General features: G+C 43.3%; 1 pseudogene; it reads left to right on the plus strand.

Moving 5' to 3' along the window:
- Positions 1–8099: 8099 nt before the first annotated feature.
- Positions 8100–13689, plus strand: LOC122541994 (immunoglobulin lambda-1 light chain-like; annotated as a pseudogene).
- Positions 13690–18965: the final 5276 nt, after the last annotated feature.

Here is an 18965-nt window from a genome sequence, read left to right on the forward strand (position 1 = left end):
CCTGGGCAAAATGGGATGTAAGGGTTGGAGGAGTTTATAAATTTAGGGAGTGAATTGTGACTGGAGAAAGTGAGAAAGAGAGAGCAGTAGGCTGTAGGAGCTGGAGGAGGTTACAATGATAGGGAGGCGTTTAGGCCTTTAAAAATATTTCACGATAGGGAAGGAGTGTCTCAGCTGCAGAAGTGATTAGAGATAGACAGATCGTAAGGTCCTGGGGGAGATTGAAATGATAGGTAGATGTTTCACTGCAGGAGGGGTTTGCAAACTGGAAATTCTGTTGGGTGTGGAGGAGGTTAGAGAGATAGGGATAGGTGCAAGGGCTCAAGGAGGTTACAGAGTGGGGAAGGGGTGTAGCGGTTGGAGAAGGTGAGAGAGATTAGTAGAGTGAAGAGTGAGATCAGAGAACGTCAAAGATTTAGGTAGGGGGTATTGGAGGTGCCGGAAATTACAGAAATGGGGAGGGATATAGGGCTGGAGTTAATTGCAGAGATAAGGAGAGGTGTAGGGATTGGAGGGTGTGACAGAGATAGTGAGAGGTATAGGAACTGGAGGGCTGCCAGTTGGAGGGTGTCGCAGTTGGAGGAGGTGACCGAAATTGGGAATAGCGTTGATGTTAAAAGTAGTTACAGAGGTAGGGAGGAAGGTAGGGGCGAATGTAGGGGTCTCTGGGAGGTAGGACAAAATGGATGAAGGAGCTGCACAAAATGGCGTCTGCATTGCTAAACTAAATTGCAAAAAAACAGCTAGCGACAAAATGGTTCACTATGCGTGACTACTGGGCGATTGGTGATATCTGGGGAATGGTATTGTGATATGAGGTGGCTACAGAGGTAGGGATTAACAGAGGCAGGGAGTGGTGTAATGTTCAGAGGATGTTATACAGATAGGGAGGTGTTGTGCGTGGAGGGGATGGCACAGACACGGAGGGTTGTTGGACTGGTGGAGATAACAGGCAGGGGTATAGGGATCAAAGGCGATTACTGCAAAAGGTAAAAGTGCAGGCAGTGATAGGAAAAGTGAGGATTCTCGGGTCTAGAGGAAATGCCAGAAACAGGGAAAGGAAGGGAAAACTGAAGGACAGTATGGAGATAGGGCGGGATATTGGGGGCTGGAGGAGGAAAACGAGATTGGAAGCGGTTCAAGTGCTGAAGAAGTTAACTGAGATCGCAGGAGTTGGAGGAGCACATAGTGATTGGATGAGATGCATGCATTGGAAAATGTTAAGCAGTTAGGGAGTGGTATAGGGTCTGGAGTAATTTACAGAGAAGGGGAGGGCTTCTGTAGCTGGATGTGTTTCCAGAGTTAGGGAGAGGCAAATGGGCTGCAGAAAGTTTTAGAGACACTGGGGCGTGTAGGGCCTGGAGGAAGTAACAGAGGTAGGAAGTGGCATTGGAAGTTTGCAAGGTGCTTGGGATAAGGAAGGATTTAGATGATTATAGAGATAGTGAGGTGTTTATGGTCTCGAGATGGTTACAGAAATCTAAATGGATATCGGGGCTTCTTGTGATGACAGCTATAGTAAAATGTATAATGGTTTATAAGGTGACAGCGATTGGGAGGTGTGCAGGAGCTGGAGAAGTTTAGAGTGATATGTAGGTGTACAGGAGATGGGAGGTGTTAAAGAGATAGAGAGAGTTGTAGGTGCTGGATAAGTGAAAGCTGGTGTGAGATCTGGTGTGAGTGATTGTGAACAACAGTGAGCTGCAGACTGAGAGAGTCCAGAGGACGAACGCCAATCCCCACTTTGGGTATTTCGAGTCCTGCAGTCTGTTTGTGTAACTGTGTGACATGTCTGAGAATGTGATGGTGTAGTGGAGCCTCTGCATTTTCCCTCCTGCTCGTGGGTAAAACCGTGGCCGCCTGTGTGAAGTTTAAGAGCTGACGACAGATTGTTCCACGGGGTGGTGCTGTTGCTGCTGCTTCTAATCGCTCAGTGATCAGCTCTTCCACCGACATACAACTTCCTTTCCCTTCCATCTCGAGCGACAGACCACACCACCCGCAGCCCCTCGCAAACAGGCTGAAAATAGCATCGCTTCGGCTGTCGAGAGCTAAAGTGAGGAACTCGAAACTCTCCCCTGGCCTCCCGGGTCACCCGAGATCGAGGGATCGCATTGCATTGAACTCAGATGCAGATGCAGTCTTGAAACGGTCTCTTTAACTCTTTGAATCATCATTGAGGTGGCTTTAATCAAACTGCTAATGGATTGTTGTTGTTGTACAGCAGCTTGAGAAGGAGCAAAGCTTAAATTTTTTTTCGAAGACTTCATCAAAGAAAGAAAAGGTCATTTAGCTCTACCGTCTTTCTTCACCATTCATTACAATGATGGATGATTGTTTCACAACTCCAGTTTCTTATCCCATATCCCTGGATTCATTTAGTGTGCAAAGTTCTACAAATTACAGTCCTCCACAGGCATCGAGACTAACGACTAACTAGCGAATGAATTTATCTTCGTCTCAGCCCAACGTAGCTGCTTTCCATCCCAGCCCTTTCAGGAATATACTGCTTTTCTATTCAGCCTTGCTATTCCACGTCAAAGCCAACGAGTTTTGTATCCTCATGTCGTCCTCTGCAGAGTTCTTGTCACTCGGCAGTTGTACTGTTACAGATTTAAAATCATTGCAATACAAAGGCCAGCAGTGCATCTCCTCTGGCAAGGGTGCTGACTCAAAGCAGGGTTCTGAAGGGATAAGATTAATAGTTCGAAAATAATTGGAGAGGTCAAACCATCATGTCTCACGAACTTGATTGAGTTTTTTGAAGAAGTAACGAAGAGGATTGATGAGGGCAGAGTGGTGGACGTGATCTATATGGAGTTCAATGAGGCGTTCAACAAGCTTCCCCATGGAAGGCTGGTTAGCAAGGTTACATCACATGGAATACAGGGACAACTAGCCATTTGGATACAGAACTGTATGGTGGAGGATTGTTTTTTCAGACCAACGACCTGTGATTAGTGGATTGCCACAAGGATCGCTGCTGGGTCCACTACCTTTCGAGATTTAAATAAATGATTTATTAGATTAGATTACATTACAGTGTGGAAACAGGCCCTTCGGCCCAACAAGTCCACACCGACCCACGAAACCCACCCATACCCCTACATTTACCCCTACCTAACACTACGGGCAATTTAGCATGGCCAATTCACCTGACCCTGCACATCTTTTGGACTGTGGGAGGAAACCAGAGCACCCGGAGGAAACCCACGCAGACACGGGGAGAACGTGCAAACTCCACACAGTCAGTCGCCTGAGGCGGGAATTGAACCCGGGTCTCAGGCGCTGTGAGGCAGCAGTGCTAACCACTGTGCCACCGTGCCGCCCACAAATATGCGAGCATAAGAGGTATAGTTAGTAAGTTTGCAGATAACACAAAAATTGGGGGCGTAGTGGACAGTGAGGAAGGTTACTGAAGACTACAACGGGATCTTGATCAGATGGGCCAATGGGCTGAAGAGTGCCAAATAGACTTTAATTTAGATAAATGCGAGGTGCTGCATTTTGGGAAAGCAAATCTTAGCAGGACTTATACACTTAATGGTAAGGTCCGAGGAAGTGTTGCTCAAAAAATAAAGTTCATAGTTACTTGAAAGTAGAGTCGCAGGCAGATGGAATAGTGAAGAAGGCGTTTGGTATGCTTTCTTTTATTGGTCAGAGTATTGAGTATAGTTGTTGGGAGGTCATGTTGTGGCTGTACAGGACATGGGTTCGGCCACCTTTGCAATATTGCTTGCAATTTGGGTCTCCATCCTATCGGAAAGATGTTATGAGAATTGAAAGGGTTCAGAAAAGATTGACAAGGATTTTGCTAGGGTTGGAGGAGTTGAGCTATTGGGAGAGGTTGAATAGGCTGTGGCCGTTTTCCCTGGAATGTTGGAGGCTGATGGGTGTCATTACAGAGGTTTATAACATCATGAGGGGCATGAATAGGATAAATAGACAAAGTATTTTCCATAGGTGGGGGAGTGAAGAACTTGAGGGCATTGGATTTGGGTGAGTGGAGTAAGATATAAGAGCTAAGGGGCAATCTTTTCATGCCCGAAGAATTATATCTAAACCCTCTTACAAAAAAAAATAATTCCCTTTTCTTTCTTTGAGCTTCCTTGGTGTTATAGAGGCATGAAGTCATGGAGACCTATGGCAGAGAAACAAGACATTCAGCTCAATCCGTCCAACCTACAGGGGTACATAGAGGTAAGATATGGAACAGGACGTTTCGAGGATAATTGAGAGAAAATGTTTTTACCCATAGAGTGGTGTGCATGTGGAACACACTGCCTCTAAAGGGGGTAGAGGCAGAACATCTCATAACATTGAAAAAGTATTTAGTTGCGCACGTGCTGGAAAATGGGATCAGAATGCTTTGGGATTCTTTTTGATCAATTCAGGCTTGATGGATTGAACAATCTTTTACTGTGTTGGATACTTTTATGATTTTTTGACATTAATTTTCGAATCATGGAGTCATAGATATATACAACAGGAAAACAGACCTTTCGGCCCAACTCGTTCATACCAGATGAAATTGATCATGACCATATGTCCCAATCTATTCTAATCCCAATCGCCAGCAACCGGCCCATCTAAACTCTTCCTATTCATATACCCATGCAGATGGCTTTCAAATGTTGTCATCAATCCTCTTCATTACTTCTTCAAAAAATTCAATCAAGTTCGTGAGACATGATGGTTTGACCTCTCCAATTATTTTCGAACTATTAATCCTATCCTTTCATAACGTATTCAGAACCCTGCTTTGAGTCAGCACCCTTGCCAGAGGAGATGCACTGCTGGCCTTTGTATTGCAATGATTTGAAATGTTGAAATTGTACGAACTCCCACCACGTCCTGTTCCATATCTTACCTCTATGTGCCCCTGAAGGTTGGACGGGTTGAGCTGAATGTCCTGTTTGGTGGATTTGGTGCGGGGCGATTCAGTTCAGAATGTTTGTGAATATTACCTAGCTCAACTTCGAAAAACACTATCTGGAAAAATCAGACCTGTGTAAACTTTAGGGGAAAGCTTTTGTTGGTGGATTCGGAGCCCAGGCTTGAGATTTTCTGAAGGTGGACACCATCGTCATCACTGCCGCTGGGCGCCGCTGTGACTCATGTATGTCCTCAATAAAACTGCTCTGTGGTGCTGTGACTGATATGTATCCTCTTCCCTGCGCTGTGTGGTGTTCTAACTGAAACATACCTGACTCATCACTACCCCCAAACATGCACACTCATGCATGCACGCTTGTGCGCGCACACACACACGCAGACTCATGCTGCTGATACGTGGTGCAGTAACTGAAAAATATTCCTGGTGAGCCCCCACCCCCACAAACACACACATTCACGCTCATCCCTGCAGTTGGGTGGTGTTCTATTTGAAATAAATGCACGAATGAGGCACACACATTTATCTTTGGTACTGAATAGTGCTGTAACTGAAATATATCTAAAATACACACACACACACACACACACACACACACTCTCACACATCCATGCTGCAAGGGAAGGCAATGTGTTATTTTTCATCACTCCCCTCATATTCTCAACACCCCTGTATACCTTCAGTGACCAAAGCAGTGGATCGTGCAGCACTTGGTTGCAATGTTCTGTGGAAGGGTCATTTCACCTGAAACGTTATCTTTGTCACCAGACCTGCCGAGACTTTCCAGCAACTTCTGTTTTTGCTTCTGCTTGATAGCATTCGCAGTCCTTTCCGCTTTTATTTGTTATTTGGGGTATTTGATTTATTTATTATCACATTTGATCTGTTTTAATCTGATTTATTATTGGGACAAGTACTGAGGTAGATGGAAAAGGTTTGCTTTGCATTCAGTACACCATATCGTACAAAGTGTGCTAGGGTAAAAGAACAGAGCAAGGAATACAATGTTATGCCTCCAGAAAAGGTGTACAAAGCGCAAGATCACCATTAGATTCACAATTTGAGAGATTTATTCAGAAGTCAGTCAACAGAAGGGGAGAAACTGTTCTTAAATCTATTTGTACAAAAATGGAAGCGTTTGCGTCTTCTGCTTGATCGAGAAGATTATAACTGGGGTGGGAGTGTTTTTTTTTTATTATGTTGGCTGTCTTACCGAGGGTGTGACAAGTATAGATGGAGGCAATGCATGGAAAGTTGGCTTATGTGATGTACTGACTTTGTTTGCAACTCATTGCAGTTTCTTTCGATCCTGGGCAAAGCAGCTGACATACCAAGCCACGATGCACCTGGAAACATCACTTTCTATGTTGAATCTGTAAAAAATTGTAAAAATCTTTTTTTCACATATCAAAGTTCTTTAGCCTCCTTACGAAGTAGAGGTGTTGTTTTGCTTTATATACTTTCCAGATAACGTTGGTGGACCAGGACAGATTGTTATGATCATCATCCTAGGAAGGTGAAGCTTTCCATCTCAGCACCATTAATGTAGAAAGATGCATTCAAAAGTGTTTTCTCAACACCATCTAGCACCACTTTGTTTTGCAAATAAAATAAAAAGAAATTAGACCAACCCTGTTCTTAATTTGTACAAACGACCTTCAAACTGAAATTTTGCAAGGACTCTGCAAGATATGCCAGTCCTCGAGTTTCCCCAACTCTGGGTACAGCAATGACAACATGACCAAGTCTCTCTATTCCGGCCACCACCTCCACCGCAGCTGACAGCACACTGAGCACCACCAGAGACGATAACCCACATTTCCCAGTATTACGTTTCAAATAGGGATCTGAATCCTTTCTCATATTCCTCTCAGATCCGCTGGCTCTCGCCATTCTCGCGCAGTAAATGATGAATACAGTCAACCTAATAGCTGGAGATGCTGTGACTGATATATATCCTCATCATTGGTGCTGTAACAAATATATATTGCATACACACCATCTTCATCCCTGCCTGTGGGAAGTGCTATGAATGTGGCACATCATCATTCCAGGTGCAAGGTAACGCTGCGTCTGAGGATTCAATTTGCCCTTACGTTCTCAACAGCTTTGCATAGCTTCAGCAATCGAAATAATTGATCGTGTAGCACTTGCTTCTCTGTTGCAAATTCGTCACATATCTGGAAACTTTGCTTTCTTGTCACTCCCTCTCCCTTTCTGTTTCTGTCACCCTTTCTCTTTCTAACAACACTCTCTCGTCCTGTCTCTTTCCAAACCTCTTTCCTCCCATCATCCAACGTCCCTCTGTATTCTTTCCTTTCACCACCTTTATCATGGCCCTCAACCTCTCAGCCCTCGCTCTCTGCTGCTGTATTCCTGCCCTTACTGCCACCCACTCTGAATCCCGTCTCTGACTCTCTCCCTCACTTTTTTAACACTCTGTCAAAACTTTCCCTCCTTACTCTCTGCCTCCATATCCCTTGATATATCCGACTTGCCATCTCTCTCCAACTGAATCTCTCAATCGAATTCCTCTTTTACTCTCCGACTCAGTCTCCTCTCTACTTCTGTCCCTCTCTGTTACTCCCTTTATTTATAACAACACTCACTCTCATCCTGTTTCTCTCTAATCCTACTCCCCCTTACTTCTCGCTCCCTCTGTAACTTCTCCCTTACCCATGCTCTCGCTCCCATCCTGTCTTTATCTCTCTCTTTCTCTCTCACTCTCTCTCGCCCTCTCCTTCTCACACTCTCTCTCGCATTTTAACTGTTTTACCCTCACACTGCACTTTTTCCAGTACCTGTGTCTTCCTTTCTGTTTCGCACCCCTCCCTGAATCACTTCCTCTCTCACTCTCACTCACAGTTTAACACCCTCCCCATCTCATTTCCTTTCCCTACCTTTTCTTTCTCGCTACGTCTCCCTGTCTTGACGCTATGAAATTGTACTCACTCAGGACCGCATTGGTTTGATTAATTAATACATTCATCAGTAAATGTGGAATCTATTCTGATTCAGAGTGACGGTGACAGCTATCATCGAGTGTCATTAAAAAAAAACTCACCATCGTATTTTCACTAATGGGGGAAGTAATCCAGCATTTGTTACTCTGGTCTGGGCCTCCATGTGACTCCACGCCCACACACCGATGAGAGGGTGGGGCGGCATAAAGCTGCCCTCTGAGAGTTCCGAGGATCAATTAAGGATGGATGGTGGGTGCTGGGCTCAGCGAGACAAAGTCATGTGAAATGGGAGCGGGAATAAATTCTGTCAGCGGGACCTTCCTGCGTTTCTGCCTTCCCTGAGCTCCTTCTGTTTTAGGTGGCCTTGATATACACCCCCTCTCTGTCACATCCTCTCCTGGCCAGTGAATAGGCAGATTTCTTTTAGATACTGAAGGGAACAAGTGAGAAAGAGGACATCTGACGTTGAGGCCATGGTCAGATTTACTAGTGTAGCAGATTGGAGGGTTGAATGGCCTCCTTCTGCTCCTAGCTTCTGAGTCGCCCTCACCCTCGTTTCTCTGCCTCAGAGATGTCGGAGGGGCCTCACAAATAAAAGTTGAATGAAATGCTGTTGGCTTGTGTTTCCCCAGGCAGAACTTCCACTGTTGTGGCAAGAACAGCGTACTATGTCAATTAATTGTGGACCGAAGATGTGAATAAGCCTAAGGAATACTTCAACTGGCTTGTCCCAGAAGATTTTTACCTGGTGGGGGCTGTATGTTACCATTACAGTGATAGCTCTATCAAACTCTCCTGCCACCACATCCCCATTGCAATCCTTTTGACTCAAATGTGCATGTACGCTTCCCCTTAGCATTTCTTTGCCTTCCAAGCACATACATTTTCTCGTTTCCTCACATCCATGACCACACCCTGGACAGAAATGCTATTCAGCTGTGGGCACCATGTCAACGCGACCTGAAGTGGCTCTCTCCCTGCCAGATGTAGCTTAGTGCCATAATTAATGAAATGCCCTTTGTACCTGCGGATTCAAGATGCAATGAAATTAAATTTATGAAATATCCTCACAATTGACCCCCATTGAAACCTAAGTAGACGCTTTTCAATGCGAAGCTCAGACTTGATGAATAAACAATTTTGAACTCTAGTTCGTCTCTTAAACAAAAGATTTAGGAAATTGTCAACAATACACAAACTTCAGTAGAGCAAGATTGAGTACCAAAGGAATTCGACTCTACGTTAAATTTATGCATTCATTCCCATTCACAGAAAAGGCAGGCAGACAAATGAATACAGTTAAGGCATAAACAATAAAAACAAGTCTAGCCAGAAGCTTTCACTGACTTTCATGATATGATGTTCCACAGCTATAGGATAATGTTTTCTTGAATGATTTTCTGAAGGTGTCCATCAGGGTCACTGCTCCAGTTCACTCAGATAAAGGCAGAAGTATTTATAACCGAGTTTTATATTCTCAGAACTTCCAAAATCTGATAAGCGATGTTAGATAGGGAACCTTCAAGCTATCATACTGTAACGTCAAAAGCAAAAATTCATTTTGTTTATAGAACACAGCCTACAATACAATTGAAACTCTGATCACTCCCTGAAAGCATTACCGTCTCCTCCACGAGATGGAATTTGCAATTTGTTTGAAAAGAAGGTCTTTTCCAGACTGTCTGGAACTAGTTACCGAGTATTGACATCATTAATGGAAACTTTTGTCCTCTGTTTAAGCACAATGCTCTTCCCTGTTTATGAAGCAACTTCAGCATCCTCTGATCCGGAACTGGTCTATTCTTTTCAACACAAGCTGATATCCAGAGTCAAAAAGTCAACTTTAGCTCACAGTTCACAGCTCCAAAACAACATTGATAAGAGATTTTAAACAAAAATTATGAACAATCATTGAGGCTCGTAACAGATTGAGCTGACCGGCTCTGGATGCAGAGAGTGAGTTGGGGGAATGGGAAATGGAAGTAAGGGGTGGGCCAATCACCGCACTGTTATTGTTGGAAGATGGGCATTTAGAGAAAAAGTGGTGTGGGGGTGGTTCAAGAGTTATCAGACGTACTTGGTACCAAAATCCAAGAGTCTGCACTCAACAGTACATCCTTTACCTTCATCCAAAACACAGGATCCTGACCCAACTCATTAAACGTGTCCAAAACACATACCAGACCATCCAACGTCAGATGTATGAATTGCACAAGTAGTTACTTTAGGGTCATCAATGGAGCTTGGAATGTGTTTGACTTTTAGATACTTTGGCTGTTCTTGTCCTCAATCAGATACCGTGTCCGACCCAGTCTCCGCTGGTCAGACCGCCCGATTGAAGTGTGCGATGTAGAACGATAATGTGGGCAGCTATTATGTGCACTGGTACTGACAGAGTCCCGGAGGAGCCCCGGGGTGGGTAATCGTGCATTATATCAATGATACAATATCTGGGGTGACGGCTTCACTGATCGTTTCCAACCTTCTCGAGACTCCTCCAGTAGTAGTTTCATCCTAACCATCGGAGACCTGCTCTCTGATGACTCCACTGTCCATTGCTATCAGGTCTATAATAGCTCAGCTGGTTATCACAGTGACTCGGTCAATACAATAACTCAGGGCGCACAACCGCTCAAATTTACAATAGCGTCTGAAATATGATTGGCTGAGGAAATGTCATCACCTCCAACAACATCCTTCAGTGCAATTTCCTTCACAGCCCAGCTGAAATTTGAGGCATTTCCATCCGATCTCCAGGCTTGTTAGAGTCTGGATCAAACCCTGTGTAATGTTAACAGAGATGAGAGGGATTGCGAAATCTCTCTCCAGTCTGTGAATCGGTCCAACCCACACACCCTTCATTTCCACGAGAAAGGCTCAACGTGGAAAAGGACAGATTGCTAATATTTGTTTTCTTCTCCACCCCCCCCCCCCCCCCCCCGCCCTTCAGCCCTCGGTGTAGTTCATGATGAGCCACAGCATTGGAATGCCTCTCTGTGATTCATCTTCGGAGGTGGGACTGCCCTGACTGTTTGCAGTAAGTGATTCGGTTTTCTCTCTATTTTTCATTCAGCTTAGTTCAATTTTTATCCCTTCAGTGTCGATTCTGTTCTTGATATTTCGCCAATTCACCATTTAACACATTTAGCAACAAATTGAACTTTCACATAAAAGTCTGTATTATATAACAATTCACTCATTCACTTATTCACTCACTCATTCACTCACTCACTCAGAGAATCACAGAGGTTAAAGTATGGTTTATATCAATAAGTCTCTTCCATAATCGCACAGGTCAGAGCATGAATAATGTGCTCGCATTCACACACACACACACGTCTAATAGATTATATCAATACACGTAATTCTCTCACACACATAGAGTTCGGTGCTCTTTTCGTAATCACAGTAACACACATATCAGAATATGATTTACAGCAATAAATTCTCTTCCTCTCCCTCTCTGTGACACACACTTGTCAATGTTACATTGATCATTCTCTTTCTCACAGAAGTATGCAGCGATCAGAGTTACTAGTAATTATTATTAAAATTTCTATGTCACTCACACACAGATCAGAGATTATATCAGTCATTCTCACAGACATACTGGTCAGCGTTCCATGAATAATTCACTCCTATGCAGACAGCCACGGGTCAGAACATTATTTATATTAAGCTATCTCTGTCTCCCTCTCTGTCACCTCTCTCTCTTACACGTACAGATGAAGACACACATACACAAGTCAGTGTGTTATTTATATCAATCACTTCTTCTCACAAACACACACGGGTTAGAGATTATATCAGTAATTCGGTCTCACACACAGGTCAGTGATATGTTAATAATTCCTTCGCTCAAAAATGCATACAGGTCAGAGATTCTAACAATAATTCCCTCACACACACGGGTCAGAGATTCGAGCAATAATTCTCTGTCACATATACAACTCAGAGTTCCCCTAATACTTCTCTCTGTCGTTAACACGTTAAATACACACGGGTCAGAGATTATAACAATAAATCCCTCACACGAACACGTCTGGATGTTATCTATATTTTAGTAATTCTGTCTCTCTCATACGCACATAGGTCAAAGCGTTATTTGCATTAATATTTCTCGCACACACGAACTCCGATAGATCTGAGATTACACCAATGATCATCGCACACGTCCAGGTTAGTGTAATATTGATAATTCTATTTCTTACAAACACGGACAGTTCAGAGATTATATGAATAATTCTCTGTTACACACACACCGGTCAGAGTTACGTTAATAGTTGTCTCACATAGTTAAAAATCACACAACACCAGGTTATAGTCCAACAGGTTTCATTGGAAGCACTAGCTTTCGGAGCGCTGCTCCTTCATCAGGTGGTTGTCTGATGAAGGAGCGTCGCTCCGAAAGCTGGTGTGTTTCCAATGAAACCTGTTGGACTATAACCTGGTGTTGTGTGATTTTAAACTTTGTATACCCCAGTCCAAAACTGGCATCTCCAAATCATGTCTCACATAGACACACAAAGGTCAGACTGTTACTTACATCAATCTTTCTCTCTCTTCCTCTCTCTCTCATACGTACAGGTCAAAGTTACACTAATGATCTGTCTCTTTCTCAGACACAGTCACACTGGTCAGGGTGTTTTATTTATGTTAATGATTGTCTCTCCCCATCTCTGTCTCTCGTCTTGCCTCTCTCCCACCTATCCCTACCCATCCAGCCACCACCACAACAGCAGAATGCTCAATGTGGTGATTCTCCCTCTCGCTCATACAAAACGCAGGCACAGCTCCGAGATTTAATCAAGAATTCTCTCTCACGCAAAGAGATCAGCGTGCGATTTGTATTAATAATTCTTTTGCTGTCTCTCTCGATATCCTCTCTGTCTCTCTCTCTCTCACACACACACACACTCACAGAGGACGGCGTGTAATATATATATATATCAATCATTTTCTCAGTCATCCTTCAGAACGTAAAACATAGAAATAAATCTGTCTCCCGTTCTGTGTTTCTCAAATAAACACAGGTAAGAGTCTCAGACATTAATAATGCTGTCTCTCACGAATATGCACACATGAAGTCAAAGTAATATATATTAATAATTTGAAGTCTCAGTCCCTCGCACACATGGTTCACAGTCTTGCGTAATTTTCTCTCTCTCGGTCAGAGCGTTTTTATTAATACACTGAATCGTCTTTTGCTCTCTTTCCCCACACAGGCAGTGATGATCAGAAACCAATGTCCTTCCACTCCCTCCTCCGCCAGAACAAATAGACACGGGGTCAGCCACTCTGTCCTGTCTGGTGAGTCACTTTAAGCCGGGCTTTGCACAGGTCCTCTGGGGCATGGATGGGAAAGAGACAGGCAGCAAGGTGGCCACAAGTGCTGTGCCCCCGGACAGCGATCAAAGCTACAGCCTGAGCAGTTACCTGACAGTACTGGCCACTGACTGGAAGAAAGGCTCAAGATATTCCTGCAGTGTGAGGCACGGTTCACTGAACTCCCCTCTCCTCAACACCATCAGCTCCAGGGACTGTTAGCTCTAAGGTGTACAATGACCCAAATCAGTCACTATGCACGATGTGGCGTTTTGTTGTTTTAGTTTTGCAATGTAATTTCTACAACAATATCATTATTTTGTGAATATTGAAGGGTATCAGGAGTGGGTGAAATGATTATTCCATTTGGTGAGTGGAGATTTCCTGCTCCAATTGTCACCAGCATTTTGTGTGCAAACTCTCGTTCTGGGTAGAATGGGGAGTGATCTCCACTTTTAGACAATGAGCATGCTGTATTTGTGAATTTTGGAAACACAGCTATGAATAAATATGAAATGGTACCACGAAATGACTGTTCCTCATTATTAAACATTAAAAGAGTCACTGAGGAGTTTGGCATTGGATACTGTACACTTGTGACAATATTACACGGCATTATATCAGGTAATGGCATGGAATCGCACATCGATAATTTTAACCTTAACTACTCCATAATGGCGCGAGTCCCCCAATCTCTCCCTACTCCCTGTGAGAGTGATTCCCTATTCTTCCCCACTCCCTGTGGTAGCTAGTCTCTCAATCCTCCTGGCTGTAGGAGTTCCTCTTGGATTTCTGACTGAATTTATTGGGACTGGCCAACTTCGGTATTGTTTGCTGAAGAAACATAACATTCAACTCTACTGGCCCTTAGGAGTTTTAAAGCCTCAATCATGCAATGTTGCTCAACTCTTTATTTTCTAGAGATAAGTGCCCCTGGCTTGTCACTCTGTCCTGTATCTTGGCCTCTATATCTGAGGGCAGTCTAACTAACAAACATAATTCGGGATTGCATTGTGTAAAACACATGTAAAACACATGTAAAACACATGTATCAGGGACAGCACGCTGTTGGGCAGAAACGAGAAACCTGCAGAAAAGTCTGTGTTGCCAGCCTGTTTCCCAGTACAGCTCTGTATGTGTTCACACTCATACTACACACACAAAGAACACACACACGCACACACACACATAAATGCACTGGTCTCTTCACACCGACAACAGTGAGATTTGACCCAATCTCAACGTCTGTAGGATGGATAATGAGATTTCTCTGAGAGTGTGGGGTCTTTGTCCTGTCCCATATCTTCCAAAGTGAACTATCCTTACTTAATCAGGGAAACGTTTGTAAGAGATAGGCTAAGGTAGTCGGGGGAGACTTTCCCCCCAAAAAGAGGGTTGCGAATCGAATTTAGAAGGGGAGGGTAGTTGGAAATGGAGGGTTTTTTGACCCAGTGATGCATTGTAATCACGGATTCAACAGGAACTTTTAACAAGTGGGTGGAGCATAGAGTAGGGCTTTGGCAGAACGAAAGATGGGGGCATGCGGATTGTGGGTGAGCTAAGTTGCGACTTCAGTCATAGTCCCAGCTAACAGCAGGATGAAGATAAGAAATTCTGGCCGGGAATGTTGACACTTACTAAAACATTTAAAAAGGCTTGAAACATTCAAAAGCTTGAAGCTTCATTCCAAGCACAAACCACATCTACATATACATCCATAAATATATATATATATATATATGTGTGTGTGTGCATGAGCACACTTCATCTTTTTGAACACATAAATCTCTCTTTCTCTCTCGCACACACATTCCTTCTGTTAGGCACACTCACTCTCTCACTTGCACAGACATTCACAAACACTCCACCTGTCACACACAGTCACACATTCTCTCACACCTACATGCAGTCTCTCTAATAACCACTCTCGCTCACACACACGCTGTCCTCTTACACAAACCCTCTTTAACTCTTCTTGTCACACGCACACTTTCCCTTTTTAACACACTCACTTACGCATGCATTCGCAATTTCTGCCCCTTTAACACTCTCTCTCTAAATCTCCTTCTCTATCTTTCTCTGGAACTCCGTCACATAGTCTCTCACACACACTCTGCCTGTTTCACATGCTTACTCTCACTCCTCACACAGTCGCACGTTCTATGTTTTACACACTCTCCCTAATTTCCACCCTCAACCTCTCTTACACTCGTCTTTTCTAACTCTCATGCACCCCATCTCTGTCTCACACACACACTTGCAATTTTTCACACGCTCTCATTCTTTCGTATACTCTCACTCCCACACATACACACATTTCTCTGTCTTTTGCTGGAACTCTCTCGAACTCTTCCTCACTCACAAACAGTCATTGACTTTTATGCACTCCTTTTCTCTCAGATTTACAGTCACGCATACGTTCCCTTGCTCGAACACATTTTATCTTTTCACACGGTCTCTTTCACACAAACATAGACATAGAGTAGTACAATTGAAGCTGAGATGAGGGGAAATTTCTTCACTAGGCGGATGGTGATCCTGTGGAATTTTCCACCACAAAACGCTGTGAGGACCAAGTCATTAATCTCTATGTTAGAAAAAAAACGTGTTTTCTAAAGGCTAAAGCTGTTGAGGGATATTGGAAATAACGGCAGAAAACACTGAGATCGAGGTTGAGCTATAATGGCATTGAATGGCAGGTGGTCAAATGGGCTCTATATTTGGCAGGTGGACTGTTCCTGCTCTCTATATTTGGCACAGACAACGGCCTACACATGTAGAGAGGAACATACAAAAACACACACAAATTAATATCTTCTATGTAGATCCAGAGTGGAAAACACATTTAAACATAGTTAGAGATCACTCCACAATTATCCAGGCATTTGTCTCACTCACACATATGCTTGATAAACCTGAAACTAAGTGATGAGGAAGGGAACCCACTGGTGAGAGCTGACATTTGTCTGCTGGGGACAGATTGAGCAGCTTTGGCCTGTACTCACAGGTGTACACAAGAATGAGACCAGAACTAATTGAGGTGGATATCAATGCTAAAACAGATTGACAAAGGAAACGTGGAAAGGATACTTCCTTACGAGGAATAATCTAGCCCGAGAATTTTCGAACCAGTGGTCGTACATTTAAGACAGAGTTGAGAAGGAATTATTTCTCTCAAAGGGTTGTGAATTTGTGAAGTGTGATGGATGCTGTATTACTTAGTAATTTTGAGGAAAAGATAGAGTTTTAATTAAGAATAGATTAAGGGGACCGAGGGCAGAAACGTGGAGTGCAGGACATGACGGAATTGTATGGTGAGACATGACGAATGGTCTATTTCTGTCCTAGATCATGTCTTCTTTTGAGACTCTCTGCAGAGACTGAACAACGGTACAAAGATTGAGTGTCTGCAGCCAGAACAGAAACTGCTGAGATAACATGGTGTATCTGTCACCTCGGCATGAATCCACTAGACTTTAACTAGCCTTATCTGAATGCGGATGACAGTACAGTGTCTGTAGCCTTTGCAAAGGGAAGAAAAATAATGATTACAAACAACAGGTTCCCCGTATAACAAAGCAAGGAAATTGCGGTTGAGGATAATTAAATCAGGCAGGATGTGATTAAATGGTGGAGCTGACTCGATGGGCTGAATAATTTACTTCTCTTCCAACAAGTGAAAGATCCTCCCAGTCAAAACTGTATGAGTCTAATCCAATATAATTCTGTTCATCTGCGATTGGGGGATTGAAGCTGTTCAGTTGAATCAAATTCAATCATGAGACAGCGTGAATTATAGGTGAAAAAAAAAATTACCTGAAGCATTGGAGTCAGTGTTGGTGGCGAGCTGGACTTCAGTCTGTATCAGAAAGTTGCAGAGAAAAGAAGAAGGGATATCTAGATAGTAAAACAACACACTGACTGTGACTGGCCGCGTCATTTCTGCTGGGCTGTGGGAAATTGTGGAAATCGCTTGCTGAGATTCTGACCAACGTGTGTTGGAGGGGCAGATGGGGGTGGTGGGTATTGAGGGGCTCGTCAGTTCACAATATTTTTTTTCTATTAATTTTTGTGGATATTACCAAGGTCGAGTTTCGAAGACGCTGGACTCTCTGGAAAAATGAGAGCAGTGCACATATTCAGGAGAAAGTTTCTTGTTGGTAGACTCGGAGCCCACTTTCAAGTTGGACAGCATCCTCATCCCTGCTGCTGCGACTCATGTATGTCCTCAACAAACCGCTGCGTGGTGCTGTGCCTCATAGGTGTCTTTTTCAGCTATGTGGTGCCGTAGCAGAAATATACCTAACACACACACACAAACACATCCCTACAGCTAGTGAGGGCAATGTGCATTTTTTTTTCCCTCGGATCTCAATACTCCCCTTATATTCCCAACACTTCTGTATACCTTCAGTGATCAGAGCAGTGAATCGTGCAGCACTTCCTTGCAATGTCTTATCTGAGGTAAAAGGCGTGTTCTGAGAACCTGAAACCTTAACTTTGCTGCTCGGCGTGCTGAGATTTTCCAGTAACTTCTGTTTTTGTTCTTTCAGCGTTTTTTGTTATTTTGGGTATTTGAGTTATTCATTTATAAGTCACATGAGATTTGTTTTATTTTGATCTTTTTATTGTCACATGTACTGAGTTACATGGAAAAGGTTTGTTTTACATGCAGTACAGGTAGATCATATCATACCAAGTATACTAGGGTAATAGAACAGAGTGAGGGATGTAATGTTTTAGCTGCAGAAAAGGTGCATAACGAACAATATCATCATTAGATTTGCAATTTGAGAGGTTAATTCAGATGTCTGATAACAGCCGGGAATAAGCTGTTCTTAAATCTGTGTGTAGATACGTGTCAGCTTTTGTATCATCTGCCTGATAGAAGAGATTATAACTGAGGTGGGAAGGTTCTTTAATTATGTTGGCTGCCTTCCCGAGGCTGAGACAAGTATAGATGGAGTCAATGCATGAATGAGAATCCTGATGAATGAAGCCTTCCTGATGAATAGCTTATACCCTAAACATTGCTTATCCTGCTACTCGAATGCTGCCTGTTTTTATTTTTCCATCACCACACTCTAGATTCTGATCTCCAGCATCTGCAGTCCTCACTTTCTCCTCCTCAACGCGTGGAAGGTTGGCTTATGTGATGTACGAGACTGTGTTTGCAACCCTTTGGAGTTGCTTTCGGGTTCTGGGCAGAGCAGTTGACATACCAAGACATGTTGCATGTGGAAAAATTACTTTCCATTTTGACTCTGTAAAAATTGGTAAAAATATTTATGCTCATGCCAAATTTTCTGAGCTTCGTTGTGAAGCAGAGGTGTTGTTATGCTTTCTCTATTTTACCGACAACATTGGTGGACAGGACAGATTGTTGATGATCATGAAGTTTTCAACTATCTCCATCGCAGAACCATTAATATAGAAAGATATATTGTAAAGTATTTTCTCACCACAATACAGCACCATTTTGTGTTGCAAAAAAGAATAAAAAGAAATTAGAGAAATAGTGTTCATCAACTGTACAAGCGTCCTTCGTATTAAAATTCTGGAAGGACCCTGCAAGGTGTGTCTGTCCTCGAGGTTCCTCATATCTGGGTACAGCAATGACAACATTACCAAGTGCCTCTATTCTGGGCATTATTGCCCCAGCAGCCGACGACATGCTATGCACCACCAGAGATGATAACCCACCTTTCCCAGTGTTTGCGTTTCAAATGGGGACCTGAATCCTTTCCCATATTCTCCACAGATCGGCAGGTTCTCGCCATTAT

The sequence above is a fragment of the Chiloscyllium plagiosum genome, unplaced genomic scaffold (genome assembly GCF_037043375.1).
Source record: "Chiloscyllium plagiosum isolate Xiang-an unplaced genomic scaffold, Cpla_swu_hap1 HiC_scaffold_50, whole genome shotgun sequence".
NCBI classification, from domain to species: domain Eukaryota; kingdom Metazoa; phylum Chordata; class Chondrichthyes; order Orectolobiformes; family Hemiscylliidae; genus Chiloscyllium; species Chiloscyllium plagiosum.